The sequence below is a fragment of the Pezoporus wallicus genome, unplaced genomic scaffold (genome assembly GCF_028554395.1).
Source record: "Pezoporus wallicus isolate ANWC-B61680 ecotype Strahan unplaced genomic scaffold, APGP_CSIRO_Pwel_v1 contig_6428, whole genome shotgun sequence".
NCBI classification, from domain to species: Eukaryota; Metazoa; Chordata; class Aves; order Psittaciformes; family Psittacidae; genus Pezoporus; species Pezoporus wallicus.
The window spans coordinates 4321233-4334515 of record NW_026639269.1 but is presented as its reverse complement, the minus strand read 5'-3'; positions in this window follow the sequence as shown (position 1 = coordinate 4334515).

Here is a 13283-nt window from a genome sequence, read left to right as displayed (position 1 = left end):
ACAGAGCTGATAACGAAGTTTTGGTTTGGCCAAGGACTTTGTGAGCCTCATGCTCTGCCAGGGAGGAGGGGAAGCCGGAAGGAAGCAGAGACAGGACACCTGACCCAAACTGACCAAAGAGGTATTCCATACCACAGCACGTCATGCCCAGGATGTAACTGGGAGTTAGTCGGAAGGGCTGGGAGTCTGCAGGGTTGGAGGAGGTATCGGTTGGAGCTTGGTCAGGCCTGGGGGGTGAGTTATCGGTCAGCTGGTGCTGAGGTGTTGTATTCTCTTCCCTTGTTATTTCCTTTATCATTATTATCATTGGTGGCAGCAGTAGTGATTTGTGTTATACCTTAGTTACTAAACTGTTCTTATCTCAACCCATGGGAGTTGCATTCTTTTCGATTCTCCTCTCCGTCCCTCTGGGAGCAGGGGGAAGGCAAGAAAGGGGGGGAAGTGAGTGAACGAGTTACCTGACTGGGTTTAAACCACGACAGTTCTTTTTGGCGCCCAACGTGGGGCACGAAGGGTTGAGATAACGACAGATTTGACTGGATTAATAGTCACTCCTCACAATGCTGATTTATTGGCTCTCAGAGTTGTTCTTCTTGATCTCACAGCTTCAGAATGTTGTAACTTACTTAGAGCCGGTATTTGCTGTGTTAGTGTTTACCAAGTGTGGGGCCTGGGCTAAGGTTCTTGTCTCACTGTGCTTTATGGCAATGGCTTGTAATACGGGTGGGCTCCAGCAGCAGGGCGGGACGGACGTGGCCGTGGACTTGTACCTGGCCGTCCGGCTGCTCTTCACCGTCCTGGCCCTCACCCTACTCTCCATCTTCGTGAGGCTGCGGGGAGCCGAGGGGGAGCGGCCCCGGGAGCCGGCGGCTGCTGAAGCGGCCCGGGAGACCGGCCCCGGGGACCAAGCGGCGGCGGGAGCGGGGCCGGAGGCCGCGAGGGGACGGCTGCCGGTGGAGGAGGACGGGGCGGTAGAGGAGAGGAAGGAGGCGGCTGCCGAGCAGAGGGAGAAGGCGGCGGAGGAGCCGAGCCCCGCTGCCGAGCCGAGCCCCGCGGAGGAGCCCAGCTCCGCGACGGCCGAGAGCATGCGCCGGAAGCCGCCTGCCGAGCCCCAGGAGGATGCAGGAGACCACGCAGCATTTCCCAGCAAGGCAGAGGAGGAAGAGCTGGACTCAGGAAAAGAGAAGCTGGCGGTGGGAGAGTCGGCAAGCACAGCAGCAGCACCAGCCCCAGTGACAAGTACAGCAGCATCGTGCGAGAGTTCTGAAGGTTTTGAATGGCCTTTGGGTATCCTTGGGACCTGCCTGCTGATAGTGATGGGGATCAGCATGTTGGCACACACACAGACTGTGTTCTACCTACAACCATTTTGTCTGATCTCAAAAGTTAAGCAGAGTCGGGTTTGGGTCTTGTCTGGGGTTAGACGACAATATAGGGGGACCAAGAGGTTTTCCCCAAGGCTGGAGAGTCATGAGTGGCAGGGTGTGTGTGACAGTATGGGCAATTATCTAGTCCACTGGGCCCCTCCAGTGCTTTGGAAGCATCGGAGATGGAAGGCAGCTGTATGGAGTCCCCAGCAACAAGCTGCAGAAACTGCTGAAGGGGACAGTGAATTATTTTAAGCCTGGTGGGCCCATTGCACTTCAGGCCATCAGAGCAGAGATGCAACATATAGATGGGCCCGTGACCGAGGGGTGGACTTAACAATGGACACTATTGCCCAGGTTATTCACAAGTGTGAACACTGCGCACAGTCTCTCCTGCTCTGGAAGACTGTTACAAGAGATGGAGCCTGACATCATGGACCAGATGGACTCAGCAGCTTTATAGGGACTGGTCCATGCACTAAGATAAGAGTGCACCGAGATAAGAGTGATGGTATATTGAAAATGTGGGATCTGAGCATGACGTGAATGGTATGGAATAAGGGGTGGATAATGTCCTGGGTTCAGCAGTAGCAGTCATTTTTCCCCTTCTTGGTAGCTGGTGCAGTGCAGTGTTTTGACTTTCGGCCTGGGAACAGAGCTGATAGCGATGTTTTGGTTTGGCCAAGGACTTTGTGAGCCTCATGCTCTGCCAGGGAGGAGGGGAAGCCAGGAGGAAGCAGAGACAGGACACCTGACCCAAACTGACCAAAGAGGTATTCCATACCACAGCACGTCATGCCCAGGATGTAACTGGGAGTTAGCCGGAAGGGCTGGGAGTCTGCAGGGTTGGAGGAGGTATCGGTTGGAGCTTGGTCAGGCTTGGGGGGCGAGTTATCGGTCAGCTGGTGCTGAGGTGTTGTATTCTCTTCCCTTGTTATTTCCTTTATCATTATTATCACTGGTGGTAGCAGTAGTGATTTGTGTTCTACCTTAGTTACTAAACTGTTCTTATCTCAACCCGTGGGAGTTGCATTCTTTTCGATTCTCCTCTCCGTCCCTCCGGGAGCAGGGGGAGGGCAAGAAAGGGGGGGGGAAGTGAGTGAACGAATTACCTGACTGGGTTTAAACCACGACAGTTTATAAGAATGGAAAATGACTTACCTATTTTAGAAGATAAAAATAATAGATAAATCACATTATTTTTAATGAGGGAATCTGTTAATAATATGTTTATGCAGGGATGATAGTAGAGCAGAAGATATGTACTAGCAAAACAGTCAGAAAAACTGGCTTACAGCTACAGGCACAGAATGTAAATAAACACTAGGAACACAGTGAAAATGTGTTGAAAAACCGCACTATCATTGTTCAGGTAAACTTTGCGATGTGCAATGAACAACAAAGACACCTCACCTTGTTACAAGTCTTGATCTATTTTGTGATAGTGTAAGAAAACAACATCAAATCTACAAAGCCCTCCATACAGTATCTTGTTGTGAATTTGGAAATTTTATGCTTCTAACTAGGATTCAGATTTTGTGATATATGAAAGAGAATTTATTAACTAGCGTTTCTGCAGCACGCTAAGCTGCTGACGCTGTGCACACTAGCGGATATTCAGACCCTGTTCTTCCAGGCTCCAGCCAGAGGGCAGCAGTGTACTGTGCAACTTTCCTCTGGGACCTCAAGCTTCTATGCCGTGCTGAAAAATGTCTCACTAAAATATACCTATATATTTTGTACATATACAAAATATACCTGTATATTTTGTGGATGTACTTACATATAAAGCATGGCAGCTGGAAGCTAATGTGTATCTTTGTCATTTGTTTGGTTAAGTTTGGTTAGTCTATAAGACTCAAAATCTGATTTTAATTTTTGATAACACTTTGTAAATCTTAATCTAGTAAAAGACACATGTTTATATTCGTGTGTGTTCATGTGTATCTTTATGTATTCTTTAAAATTGCAACAAAAGTGCAAATTTTTCAATGTCAGTATTCAACATTTGTAATTTAAGGTAGGCTGTCATTATAAATTCTTTCATACTTCCACCTTATTATAATAATACTAGTCTAATTGTTATAGGCACTGCCATTTTATCTCTATTGATTCCCTTCTTTTCCAAATAATTTTTTCCTGTCTTCTGGAAGAAAATAACACAAAGTGAATAAAATGCACCTTAGACACACCTATTCCAGCCATCTATTTCTGAGCAGAAACCTACCTTTACCCAGAATTCCAATTACTGGAATTTAACTACACATTCTAGATATCATTCAGTACATGGAATAGATATTTTTAAGTTGCTCTAACTACATAAAAGTATATGGCTGTGCCCTGCATGCCTGCTTCCAACAACTCAAATTTTTCACGTATTAAATCTCTTCACAAAGTTGTAGTATTCAAGTCTTAACAATCCTTTTTTTTCCAACCATTTCTTTGCAATGTTTTCATTATTATTTTTTTTTTAATTAAAAAGTTCAGCTATGTTCAAGGTTCTTCAAATGTTTGAAATAAAAATTGATCCTACAAGGTTGTTTCAAAGAATTAATTTAGCTGCTCTGAAACTTTTCTGTTTTAACACATTTTAATACACCATCTGTGGAAAACATACAAATGTGGTCCCAGAATTAGGCATTAAAGAAAGAAAAGAGAACTATTTACAAGCAGTTCCACTGAATGTGTGTGCAAGACTTCAGTAGGTGGAGAAAGATGAGAAGAGGGCTAAGCAGTTGAGAGTGCTTTGTGCAAGCTCTAATTCATCGCCTGAGAAAAACCCAGAAAGGCAGCAGTCTGGAATCCTGCTCCTGAATGAAGAATGATTGGTTGAAGGTAAGCAACCACTTGGATGATTTTGCAACTCCAAAGCAATTTTCTTTGATTGAAGGTATGCAACAGCATTTGTTCAATTTTATCTGTAATTTTAGAGTGCTTTTTGATTGCTGACACTAAGCTCTCATCATAGCAACATCCACAAATAGTGCTTTCTACCATCTCACACTAGCTATGATATTCCATCCTGGTAAATGTTATGTCCTTATTTTTTATTCATTTTTTTGTTGTTGTTGTTTGTCTTATAAGACTACAGGATACCTGAGATGGAACCTGTCACCAGCATTGCAGTTAATACATGACATTGTTTTGTACCTCTTCCGTATGTGTTCTTTCTGTAGAATATTAAGCTGAATTCAAAGCTATTGGGCACAGATTCACTCCACCAAATATTAGGCACTGAACTGGTACACCTCAGTATCTGAGCTCCCATAGTACCCCTGGCTGCTCAGTGGCAAGAGATAAGACAACTCCAAAGGACATCTACAATATTATATCCTTTCTTATGATGTACTGTTACAGGTCTGTTGCAGCAGCTTTAAAGTTAAGGTTAAGGGCAACCTTGCTGAAACCTGCTTTCTTAGACATCATTCAACAGTGTACTGAGTCTGGCTGGGATGGAGATAAGTTTATTCATAGCAGCCCATACAGTGCTGTGTTTTAGATTTGTGACTAAAACAGTGTTGGTGACACATCAGTGCTTTAGCTACTGCTGAGCAGTACTCACACATCATCAAGGTTTTCTCTGTTTCTCACTCTGACCCTCCATCTAATAGAATGGAAAGATATAGAGTTGAATGAGCTTACCCAAATGTCAGATGGCATTAGATATCTTGGAGTAAAAGATATTTTCTGTATGTGCAAATGTGGTTTAATACAGATTCTGTGCTTTGGAGACTGCTTTTTATATTGAGATATTTCACTGGTTGCACGTATTTTTGGCCACCTGACAGCATTAGTGGTTTGTTAAGGCCCAGCCTGTGGTCCAGCAGGACTCAATGAGCGCATCATTAGAAGGTCACAACAAACCTGCACAGTGAGTGAAATCTTCTGTGCCCCTTAGTATACCAGTTTCACACTGAAGTTACAGTTACAGCTGCATGATACTAGAAATAAGAAGGGTCTTATAATAAAGCTACACCATAAGGTTCTGTATATTGTACAACAAATCAATATAAATTTACAATAGAATTACATGGTACACTTCTCTGCAATATACACTAAATCACGGAGATTCACAGTAGGGTTCACCTTTAAGCTCCCATGTCATATATGATAAATCACTAAGTTACAGCAAGGCCCATCAAGCACCTTGCTTTTTTTGTGCTATTATTATTATTACTGTAGTGATACAGGGGCATCTGTCATTGACAGGTAAAGTTAGGGAAAACGGCAAATCACTTTGACTTTGAGGATGTACATGGAATGCAGCTACCTTTCACCAATTCAAATTTGTGCTTCCTTTGTGATGCTCACTATGCTGCTTGGAAACACACAGGGGCATATTAACAAAAGAGAGTTAGACATCCAAGGACAGTGAGATAGTCTCTTCAGTGTAGGTATTCTGCACATTGCTCCATCACTGTTGACCTGCTGACCTCACCTGACAGTAAGGATGAACTAATCCTGAGGCTCTGTAGTGTGCCTTAGCAGGATATGCATTCTTTAAGTAAAAAGTTTAAAGTAGCTTTCAGTTCTCCTTTGAGGATACTTTGTCATTCAGTGAAGTCTTCACTAGACACTAGCAAAACAGTATTTATCAGAAATGCTGTGAAAACGCCAGTTTAAAACTTGCTTTGGTTTTGTTTTGATGAGTAGCTTCAGATCATAATCAATGACATTTTCTTTTCCTAACATTTTTACTGAAAATTGTGAAATTAGGGGAGCATTCTTAAGAATATATGCTTACAGGAGTGTTTTCACTGGAAGTCTGGTTTGCTAGGAATTGGAAGTGGAAAGGGAAAAATAATGCAGATGAACAGGCATAAATAAAACCAGCAGAATGAGACCGAAAAGCTTATGTTGATCATGAGAAAGCAAAACAAAACACAGAGAGATCGTATGGCTGCTTCAAGCATAAGGACTCATACTTCATCTAGCTAAACACCTGGCACATTACAAACCAACAAAAAAGGGGGTCAGAAGGATGCATCTAGAGGAAGGTTCCAAGTGGTAGTTAATTTGGAAATGTCTTAAAATGCTTTGTGAAATTCAGTGTATTGATGGAGCTTCCCTACTGAGAGCATATCTTTGACCTTGAAGTACACATGACCAACAGTATCAAATGACATCATTGCATTGAAACTTGAATTAGTTATAGAAGCCACATAGAGACCTGGTCTAATCTGGAGTTTGCTTGAGTGTAAATAAATAATTAATCTGTCATTTTAACAAAGATCTGACTCTAATCCGTGGCAGTGACACTGCAGGCTGTGTGTGAACTGTCCTAACACAACAGCCAATAAAGGCAGCCACTGCAATGGCATCCAGCAGACTGGATTTCAGAGATTAAAGGAGAACATTCACACGTTGATGGCATTCACATTTGTATCCAGCTTAGTTTGTCTGGTGGTTACAAGTATACATCCAAGAGTCTTGAAAACAAGAAGATTTTATTTTAAAGATTCTTGGGTAATAAAAGACATTAGTTGGAGGTTTAACTTTTTAGTGAGGCAAAATTATTCAAGTGAGCCTATTTGGAAGAGAACCATAAAAACATCTTTTTTCCTACAGCAATGTTACAAGTAGAGGTAGGAACATGAAGAAATGAATGATTACGCAGCATAGTACCAAGCTTAAAAGAACTGCAAAATGTATTTGCGAATTAGTAAGACAGAAAAGAATTTCAAGACTGTTTTCTTTTCTCATTAATTTCCTTCTGGTTTGCTGGGTTTTCTAGTGTTGGTAAGAAGAAAAATAAAAACAGTGTTTCTTTAGTCTTCTGTCTGTGGATCACTGTGTCTTAAATGTGCATTATTTTTTTCCTATGCAAGAATATAACCTTTTAATATTTATGTATTCTCTAATACCAATCAAAGTCATGGTGATAGCAGCATTTAACCCAACAGTTCAGCCCTCAGTTTCATCTTCATGGATGGTAAACTTAGTTGTTTCCTTCTTACAAAGCAAACTGAAGATACACCATCAGAAGAGCCTCTCAGGAAGGACAGGCTTTGACATACTCAACCTATATGGTCCAGACTCTTTTTGTGCTTACCGACGAGTAGGCTACAGTTTTCCCTGTTAAAAAGTGAGTGTGAGCCATGACTCGTATAAATATATTTGTATTTACAAGAATTCCCTGTATAAATGTTTGTATTTACAAGAATTCACTGATCATCCAGAATGGAAAAAGATTAAAATGTACGTCAGTACCTTTCTGGCAGGGAACAATCAGGTTTCCATCCCACAGGATGGAAAGCAGGATGAGGCAAAACTAGTGTACATCTATATACATTCCATCAAAGGCTAACATGGGATGTGGCTTAGGCACCAGTGGCTAGAAGATCTCTTGCAATTACCATTTTAGATATAGCCATGAAAACCATGTCTATGCCTGTTTCAAAGGAGCATTGCTAGCTGTTCCTTCACTAGCATAACCATCTGTCTTGGAGAAAGGGTGAAATCAGATACGCGAGTTTTGACATATAAACTGCAACTCAGAACTGTTGCAATAGAATATATCACCTTCTACATGTACACTGAGCCTTGAAAAGAGAGTCTCTTTTTTGCCCTTCTCACTGCTGATCTGTTTCCTGTTTAGTTCAAGGGGTTCATTCCCCTACCATGTGTTTGTTCCCCTCTTGCAGATTATTTTAGAGACATGGACCCCTCATCTGATCTCCCTTTGGCAGGCTATTCTTGCTGATTGATTGTTACTGCCTTCTTAGGATGACCTGGGCTCCTACAGTGAATTGCATCTTTTCTAACTGTGTATCAACTAGGTGGAACAGAAAGGGCTTATATCTTCTGCTATCCCTTAGATATATGGCCACTGTCTAAAGTCTACATATTGCCTCACTGACTGCAGCACTCCTGGGCGTGTAACTTATTTCACCTGTTTGCCTAGGCACTTTATACTGCTCTCAATGACTCATTATTTGTATTACAGGACTGCCTACAGCAGTAGTCGGCAAATCAGGAATTACAAAGGGAGGCAGGGCGATAGTAAGAGATATAAGGGAGTGTTATAAGAAATGCTTTTTTTTTTTTTTACTGTATTTGCAATTGAATGTCTGGAGGCGAGCAAAAAGGAGAAGCTGCAGTCATAAGCAATTTGGGAATGAAGCTCATGATCTCGAGTAATGACTAAATCCTAATAGGCAATGTACAATAGAGACAGCACTTGGAGACAGAAATACATGGTTTACGAACTATGTAGCTATTTATATAATTTAAATAGGTGGGGGTGAAATGGTATCCCTTTACCATGATAATGAATACTAATATAAAGGTCTGAGAAATAAATGTTGAAAGTGTTTCAGCCAAAGACGTAAACCGTTTCACTTCTCTCAGAGTATCCTGGTGTGGGTTTTCACAATGGTGAAGGTAATATTTGTCTATATGGACACATTGTACTTTGAGCCTTCATTTAGGAAGGTGATGTATTACAAACTGTTAAATAGCAGTATTTCAGTAAGTCAAATATCTAATCAGTAACTATGCATTATGAGCAGCTACTCTGTGTTGTCAACAAAAGGATTCAGGATTTGCAGGGGCTTTTACATTCTTTGTTTTTCCTAATCAAGAAGAAATAATCTGATGGGTTCATTCCTCAATTTCTCTTGAGAAACCTCAATGTGTTCTCAAGTTGTAGCCACAAATACGTTAGTTCTAATTCAATTAAGTGGAAATCTATGCTATATGTGATTCTTACTTATATTTAGAGATTTCAAATTATCTGTAAAAACTCACCAAAGGACAAAAAAAAGTCTTAGGAATTTTGAAATTTTTCATCAAAGTAGGTTTCTAGCATTTCCAGTTTTAAAATCCTGGCCCATGTTGTAGAGTTTAGACTGTGAAATCATTGAATTGCAAAACTATGATAATATTCCTATTTTTACTGCAGCTTTTAATATTAATTTGTTGCTTATATAATCTCAATTGTGTGAATATTTTTTTTTTTTTGGCTTAGGAAACAAGATAGATCAACAAAATCTGAATACATGTGCAATATTAACAGATCAATATTAGTATTATTTATTAACCATATTATCATGTGCCAGAATTGTTATTATTCCAATGAACTACTGTCTCGCAGCAAACAGAACAGAGGTGTTTCCATCCCCAGCATAATAGCGTCTTCTTCATAGTCAACTTTTTTCTAAGCATCCCTGTCCAAGATAGCGCTGCGCTCTCACCAGGCTTCCCCTAACATTCTCTTCAGCTTCAGGCAAAACCAATAATTAATGATAAGACTTGAGTGGTGTACAGATAAGTACTAAGCCAGACTATCTCTTCTCGTTTCTGCCAGTTGCTTGCTCTTTGACCTTCAGCAATTCCTCAAATTGATAGTAGGTAAAATGGCATGTTCTGAAAACTATGATGCATAAGTCTAGTGGTTCAAAGTAGATTAATTCAAATCTGTGGTTCCATGGGGCTCTCAAGATCTTTGGTCTAAACAAAGATAATTAAGAACATTTCGGTAGTTTGCTCTACAGGAACAGTATATCTATGGAAAACCTTTCAAAATATCTATACTTTGAAAAATGCTAGGAAAAAATGGTTTAAAGCTAATTTCATGCTGTAACCTTTTTATGATATGGTGATTCTAGTTGTACGTATTAGTGTTGCAGTTGTGAGGGTATGAAGTCTTGGAGTAGAACGTGTATCTTTGTTAGATAAAATGTCATACTAAAAGTAATGTTGCAATTTTGAAGATAAAAATTGCCTATTTTTTGTATGCTCTGTCAGTTGGTTTAAAGAAATTACAATATCATCAGAAAATCACAATGCTTAGCACTAGAGTTTTCTATAATATTTGTAGTTGTAAATCTTCCTGTAAATATAATTATATGGGGTAAAAAAAATCCACCCTGTTTTTGTTAGTGCCTTTTAGCTTTTTTGGAGTGAAGCTGGACATGTTACACTGCCAAAAGGTGTATCTAACTTAGTTGTATCTAACTTAGAAATATCTCTTCTTACAGCTGTACAATAAATCTTTCTCTAATGCCAGCTAAACCTATGATCTTTCGTTTCCCTTCCCTTCTCTTTTCCTTTCCTGAGATTGTCCTGGTTATTTAGATTTGAGTGGCTCTCATTGTAGTTACAATTTCAAGAATTTTACAGCACCAGTCCTTTGCTGAAATTGCAATACATCAAGAAGTTGATGGCTGCTCAAAAAAACTTTTTCTAGATTGAAAGCCTTTCTGTAAGAAAGTTAAAGTTGGTTAAAATGTTTCAGGAGATCAATGTTGTGGCAGTGCATGAAGTTCCATCTATAGAGGGATTTGCAGATAAAAAGAAAAAGCCAAACTATGTGCAGAGTTAAGCCAAAGTCCTCAGAAGAGAAAGACTTATTTTTCACTTCAGTAAACATGTTGGCAACTACATTCAGCAAAAGTATAAATTTCTTGCAGGCCTCCAAAAACAGCTCATGTGGCAAATGTTAGTTCATTTGAGAGACCTCAAATATGCATAAACTTCAGCAATGTGTGACAATAACAAACAAATAGCATGACAACTCCAGCAATACTGTAGCTCCCATGTCCTTTATTCTGACAAATGGCTTGTTAAATGAATGAGGGAGGGTATAGACAAATCTCTCATGGAATCTCATTGAACTCCTCTTGCTTTTTTGAGGGGATGTGACAGTTTCAACAACTTTCTCAAATTTAATGAGAAGAAAGGTGATTTTTGCCTTGAGGCATCAGAGAATCCCTTACTTTCACCAAAGTCTTCCTCTCTCAGTCCATGCCAGGCCTCTGGCCATCCCTTGAGCTCACAGTGAGGGCTGCGCCATGATGCCCGACCTCACTTTGCTCTGGACTTGGGAATGCACATGCAAGCCTCCTTCTTGCACAAGGTTTTGCAGGAATAGGTGGAAGTCTTGGCTGGATTTACAGCCAAGTCTCAGAACACTAATAGACATGTCTAGACATTTTAATCTCCTGTTGTTTTTTATTTTATCTATGTAGGTATATATCAAAACTAGAAAAAAGGATGTCATATTAAATTGCTTTAAGAAAAGTAAAAAAAGAAAAGATTATTTGTTATACTTGTATTAGTGGCATAGTCATGATATTTATTCATGACCGTGAATGAAGGAAGCAAGTAGTATCTTTGTAAACAAAAGATTCATGAACGTATAACAGCAATGTATGAAAAGGGAAGAAGAAAGTAATACTGAAGAGTTAGTTTTGCCTAAATCATACACAAGTCTGGTTTAGCTCCAGAGAAGAACTTGTGTGACTCAAAAAAAAAAGTCTTGGTTTTGTCCAATAATAATCAGTTGCTTAATAAAATAATATTTTTCTCTACATATCCACCTCAGTATTACTTGTTAATCCCTATCTTTTGCACAGGGCAAGAAGAAAACAGAAGTATTCTAAACTAATACAGCCAATTGTGCTGTTGCTTGAATCCATTTACAGACAATATAACTACATTCAAAGTGAAAAGCACTAAGCAGCTTTTACACAGAAAGCAGTATGCAACTTTTCATCCACTAGATAGAGCTAGGGGACTTTATGCATCAATGCAAACTTCTCAGTGTGTCACGTGTGTTTCTTCTGCCAAGAGACACCTGGTGCTCCTCTGTTCTAGTCTGGAAATCTAAATAAACACGTTTCCAGACTGGGTAGGTTTTTGTGTTTGAAAGCTCATTTTATATATTATGTTGAATCTCATGCTTGAAAAAATGAAATAAAAAATATTTTCCTTCTTTTATCCTTTTTAATTTTTATATTTGTAGGATATGGTCTTGAATCCTCTTATTATTATTATCAGCTTTCTTCATATTGAGTGTGCTATTTCAGCTTCAAATCTTATATCAGGCATACCTTTTTGCCTTACCTGATAAAATTACTTGGAAAACAGGTAATGAACTATTGAAAAACATGCCTTTTGAAATCTGAAGATTTCAATAAACTATTAGAGTTTATTGCTTTGATAGTGTCTTATATATTTTATAAAAACGTTAACATTATTTTCTGAGGTTTTGTATTTTTGTAAAATGTGAATTTTGGACCTTGTAACAGTGGTTTTGTTTTGTTTTGTTTTTACCCTTGTCAATTTTCTTGCTTTCCTTAAGGAAGAATGTGATAAGATTGAATTGGGATCAAACTAATCAAGTCCCATAGATATGAATCGAAAAAGTATAGCTTTCCTAATAGTGCAGCTGAGCTAGGGAAATAGATTTTTATTGATTTTTTTATACTGTCTTATGATTTTTTTTGAAAAAATACCATTTGCCATTACATTTTATTGAATTAAATAGAATACTTCAAACTGTTCTATTTTGAAATTGTAATAGTCTCTTATATTCAACAGTGCTTTCCCAAAAGTTACTACACTTGCAAAGGAAAAGGCTGGCATCGTATACTCGCAATTAAGCAATCCATGTCTGAGGGAGGGCTGAGCCTGCAGGAGGCAGATGGAGGTGAAGCTTTGCCTGCAGTCAGCTGGCCTGCTCTTGTGCTCTTACCTATGAAGCTTGCTACAAGGCCATGACAGCAACTAGGGACAGACAGAACAAAATGTAGGCGTTTGACGAGAAAATGATGAGTGAAATACTTGGGAAAATGGAATACTCCTGCTTAACTATATTTCTTTTCCCTCCACTGTCTTTGAATTTATTGCTTGTGTTTTGTACAAGAGCTACATTCAGATGCCTGAATGGAGGGATGATAGAAAGGGTAGGCATGAGAAGGCAAGACAGCTAAACCCTTTTTCTGTAAGTAAGAAAACAGGGGGAAAAGGAATAAATGAGAAAGTTTTATCCTGATAAACAATACCAAATGATTAAGGAATCCAAGTTCATTCTGCAAAATCCCATCATCCTACATTTGGGATTTTTCTCTTCTCTGACTTCTGAACTGGTTAGATCTGGTTATCTTGCTTGCTCAAGGGATGATGCTTCTG